Below are 5,715 nucleotides of genomic sequence, written 5' to 3' on the forward strand. Positions count from 1 at the left end.
TTAATCATATGATAGGTGATCTTACATGACCTTCATGGGAAATCCCTTCAGGTAATTCGGTTTTCTGAAGCCGTAGATTTCGCCACCATAATACAAATGAAACTTGTAGTCTTGAGTAAGTCGTTAAACCACGATCAAATTTTAAAACAAAAATAAAAAAGTTGCACATAATAACATGCTTTCTTGCTGCTTTGCTTCTCCTTTAAATGAAAATATTGTAATTGTCTTTGATTGCCAGATAAAAATTTTATCATAATTACTTTGATAAATGTGGTGATCAATATTTAAAAAAGTAGTTCGTTAATCAGCAGTATATAATCAACTGATTGTACATTTATGATTTCTTGGAACAGGCACAGTACTTGCGTGTCACTTTGGTTGATACATCATTGACGTTTTCGATCAGTGAAAGATAGAAGTCTCCAGCAAAGACGACGCTGAGGTCACAGACGGGGACCCTCATACAGATACGCTGTGTCCAGAGTAGATTTTCAGCTCTCGAGCTCCACGAAGTAGAAAACAGACGGAGAAGGGTTTTTTCTGTGCAAGAGAGAGAGCTGTCAGAGAGACAATGTGTTTATTGAGAAAACTAAAGACCGACTCAGAAGAAGTAAATGGGCTGATGGCTGAAAAATCTACAGTCTCTAAAGTGCAAAGTCATTATGCTAAATATAAGGGTCAAGTCCGACATTCCTATACCATTCGTAGTCCGTAAAGGGCGTTCCAAGTCGATAATCGCAAGATCCATTTCCACAACAACGTTTAACGCTAACTCCCGAAGACAAAGGTATGTAAGAAATTATACAAATAGGAAATAAAGCCGGTAACATGGTTGAGCCTGTGTGAAAGCTTCAGGGAGTCTAGCCAAGACTATTGCCGAATGCTTGATGATAGAGACAGACAAGTGTACCTCGACAATACTTACGATCCAAGGGACACCTTCCTGAAAAACTTCAAGGTTTGTGTGGAAAACTGGTTTTCGTCTCAGTCCCCCCCCCCCCCCCAAGGTAACCCAGAGAGACAGTGTGTCACGGGTGACCAGTGGTGACAAGTCACAGAGCAAGTCCCTTCGCTCAAGTCATGCAGGTTCCAGACCCATTTCGCGAGCTAGCAGGGTTCTGGGAGAGCTGAGAAGGGCCGAACTGTGTGAAAGAATGAGAATATAAGTACGTAAAGGGCGTGAAGAGCCATGAAGAAGAAAAGGGAAATTGAGCAGGCCAAGCTCAATCTTAGACTAGAAGAAGAGGAGCTGTCTCTAACTACTGAATTAGCTGTATTAAATGCTAAAGCTAAAAATTGTTACTGATGTAAAGCCTGATAAGGATGTTGATGACGTAAGTGCTGTTCCCAGTTGTGGAACTGATAATGCCTATTTCTTCAGGGGTTAATGTGCTGCTGACCAGCTTGTAAATATGAAACCTTGTCCTTTAAATGCCACATACCTCAGTCGTCCCGTCAAATGACAGGTAACAATGTAATCAGTTCTACAGTTGACGTTCCGTCACTAGTTCTGCGCCATCTGAAGAAATCAGCATTCGAAATCAAGAAATTTGGTGGAAACCCTATGGAGTTTCGAAAATTTGTAAGCCAGTTTCAAGCTAAGATTATCGCGAACAACGACTCAGAGGACAAGAAAATGAACTACCTTGAGCTGTACACTGTTGGCGAGGCTAATAAGGTCGTGTCAGGTTTCAGCTATCTTGATGCTTCACACGGTTTCCCAGCAGCGATAAGAAAACTTCAAGACCGTTAAGGAGACAACCAGGTAATAGCAAATGCCTTCATCAAGAAAGCCTTGGAGTGGCCCACAATAAAACCAGATGACACACAGACATTAGACGAGTTTGCACTCTTTCTAGTGGAAACAGAAAATGCCGTGAGTGTATTGAAGCCTTCAAGGCAATAGAATACTCAGAAAATTTGAAGAATTGGTTGGTAAGCTCCCCTTCTACTTTCACGATCGTTGACGTAACATCATGCAACAGGTGAAGAGGAATAGTGAAGCCTTAACTTTTGATCATTTGGTGATGCTTGTTAAAGAAGAAGCCAAGAAGGCAAGTGATCCGGTCTATGGCAGAGACGCCATGTCTACTGAGAAAAAAGACCGGGGGCACCAAGAAATCTCGACTTACTTCAACAAAGCAAAAGTCCAAAGGAACATTTGTGACCAAAGTCAGTGAACCAGACGTACAACCACTCAGGCAGAACCTCACTGACATCTTCAAACCACAGAAATCACCTAAAGACACCAAAAGTTGTATTTACTGCAGCAGCTCTCACCATGCCTTGTTAATGTGCGAGCTACCTGCAGCTCAACCCTCTGCTGGTAGAATTGACTGGTAGATATGTCATAGACACATGGTTAAGAAATGTAAAGGTAGATAACATGTTCCAAATGCAGTGGGCGACACCCTACAGTACTCCACGACGACGATCGAGCCGCTGAGAAACACCAAAGTCCGACCTCGGATTCATCGAGTGCGAAAATCTCCGGAGACGGTAAATCGCCTGTGCTAAGAGTATGTAGTTAAACGGAGGCCAGTAAAGCTGAATGTGCGATGGCAATCATTTCTGTTCAAGTCAAGCTCAGAAGCAGTATCATTAATTTTTGCACGGGCAGGCTATTACGACAACTAGGAGGGTCTGGAAAAAGGATGAGGCTTATATTAGACACCATGGGATCGTCCTGTACCATCAAAACTTCAGCTTTAAAGGGGCTCCAAGTTTGTGACGTACAACTGAAGAATGTAGTTGATCTTCCAACTACATATTCGAAAGCAGAAATGCCTGTCAACAAAGTCTACATACCCAGGCATGAAGACGTAGCTGACTGGCCTCACCTTCAAGATGTCAAGTTGCCACAAATAGACGCTCCAGTTGACTTACTAATCGGCAACAACGTCCCTGATTCTTATTCTCCATTTGAAGTCAGAACATGGCCTCAAGGTAGCCCACATGCGACACTGACAAATGTTGTAAGATAGCTGTCTTCAAGCACGAATGATGAATCATTTCCTGTCAACAAAATAGAGATCGCGTCTCTGAGGGAAGCAGAGGACTTGAAAAGTCTTCACCGACCCGTTCGAAACTCTATCAACATGGACTTTCCAGAGCGATCTTTAGATGACGTGATGGAATATTCACAGGCAGACAGAAAGTTCATAGAGCAAGCAAGCAGCTCAATACACTTGAAAGACGGCCATTACTACATCGATCTACCCTTCACAGACAAGAATATCCGAAACCTTAACAACAAGACTGAAGCTAAGCAGTTAATCTTGAGCGAAAACTACAAAAGAACACCCAGTTTTTAGCAGACTAAAAGAAGTTCATGTGTAAAATCCTGAGCCACGGCTATGCTGAAAGAGTCTCAACCGTTTGTCTCGACAAAAACAACGGACATGTTTGGTACATCCCACACCATGGGGTGTGCCATCACAAAAAGCCCAGCAAGATAAGAGTGGTTTTCGACTGCAGAGCGAATTATGCTGACATTTCGCTCAACCAAATGCTCATCCCTGGTCACGACCTAACCAACAGTCTGCTTGGTGTGCTTCTCCGATTTCGATAGCGTGAAGTTGCAGTTATAGGCGACATAGAAGCGTGTGCCTATAAACGACAATTAGGAGTTACTTGAGGATACTCACAAGTGTGCTGGACACCTTGAGAAAAACCCCACCCTTGCTGTGATCCAGTAGAGATACTGGATATTGCGAGCAAATTCTGTAATGAAGAACATCGTGTCTAAATGCATCGAATGTCGTCGATATCAACGAACCGCCAGTCAGCAGAAAATGGCCGATCTCCCTATAGATCGTCTAGTGCCGAAAGAACCTCCTTTCACAAGGGTCGGCATGGACTTTTTGTCCATTTGAAGTCCGACGAGGGTGGAGCACTGTTAAGAGATACGGCATCCTGTTTACGTGCCTTGTCATACGTGCTGTGCATGTAGAAGTTGCGCACAGTCTTCATACAGATTCATACATAAATGCCATCAGAAGATTCATCGCCCGTCGTGGACCACTAAAGGTGATTCGGTCTGACAATGGAACCAATTTGATAACTGCTGAGAAGGAAATGACGGGGTAAATCCAGCTATGGAACAACTCCAAAATTCGGACTGCCTGTATACAACAGAACATTTCCTGGGAATTCAACCCCCGACCGCTTCCCACTTCGAGGGAGTATGGGAGCCATACGGAAGGCTCTGTATGCATTGATGAGAGAGCAAACGATTCGTCTCCATGATGAAGGTCTTTCGATCCTTATGTGTGAAGTCGAGGCCGTCTTGAATGGAAGACCCATCAATGGATTACCGAGCCGTCCCAGTGACCTTGAGGCTTTGACGCCCAAACAGCTGTTACTGCTTCGCAATTACCCCCTGGCATTCTTCAGAAGAGTGACAGTTATGTGCGCAAACTCTGGCGTCAGATTCAATATCTAGCGGACATGTTTTGGCAGCGGTGGGTAAAAGAATACTTGCCTGGTCGTCAGCAAAGACAGAAATGGCTCTACCCTCGCAGAAACCTTTCAGTTGGTGATGTGGTTGTACTGATGGACAACAATCCAAGAAACTCGTAGTCTCTACTCAGGATTCTCAATGTGAATAAAGACTGACACGGGCTCGTGGGATCAGTGAAGGTTAAGACAAAGCCATCCGTCTTGCAACGTCCAGTAGCCACACTCTGTCTCCTTCTGAGGGGCCGATGGTTAAATGTACCAAGTTCACGCTTAAATACAGTTCATGTATGCAGTTTCAATTTCACCTCTTTCTTTTGTTTGGATGTAACTGTGTCCACCTTTCCACAGTTAGGAGGCATCTAAGCATTATACCATGTAACGTGTTCATAGCGTACTGTAGTCAGAGGGCGCTCTTCCACGTAATAATTTGATACGAAGACTCGTCGTACAGCGTGTAAATGTAAATTTGTAAATTTGCAAGTTGGAACAGACACAATATTTGCTTGTCACTTTGGTTGATACACTGTGAAAAACCGATTCTCGTGAGAAAGAAATTCTGGACGTCTTACATGAGCCACTTGTTTACAGGGTGTTAACGCCTTTTATGAACAACGGTGTCAGCTCTGTACATCATTTCAGAGGTATCAACCTGTGCATATTTGATGGCATTTGGAAAATGTAAACGTGCTTACTCCGACTAAAGCTACTATGGCTACCAAAGTAGATCGAGCTGATCTCATGAGATTCCACACTGACGCTTGTAAATTTTATATTAGACTGGAGTGCTGCATTATATAATTCCATTGTGTGACTTCTCCATGTCTCCTGAGAATTTACACGACGGCGCGCCTAGCATACCTGATTTCAAGTTCTATTCTCTGGAAGTGATTGTTGAGTATATTTCTAGAACTTCGACTACACAAGTCTTTTCTAGGTTATTAAAAACTTTTAATTTCTTTGCAAGTTTGGTGACAGTAGATCTTTTCTCATTCAAGTATGAACAAATTTATTTATTCATTTATTTATTTATTTTTTTATTTAATTGGTTTTGTACTCAAGAATATTTCACTTATACTGCCGCAGTCAGAATTATGGTGATAGAAAAATTGATAGTGCCCACGATCATCCGGAAGTTGCTGGTAGACTTTTTCCTCCTGCTGGTATACTTTTCCCACGTACGTCCGGAGAGGAAATGAGCTGAACTTGAACTCACAGCGATTACTTTATTATGCTGAGCTCGGTCATTTATGCGCC

The sequence above is a fragment of the Liolophura sinensis genome, chromosome 6, assembly GCF_032854445.1.
Source record: "Liolophura sinensis isolate JHLJ2023 chromosome 6, CUHK_Ljap_v2, whole genome shotgun sequence".
NCBI lineage: Eukaryota > Metazoa > Mollusca > Polyplacophora > Chitonida > Chitonidae > Liolophura > Liolophura sinensis.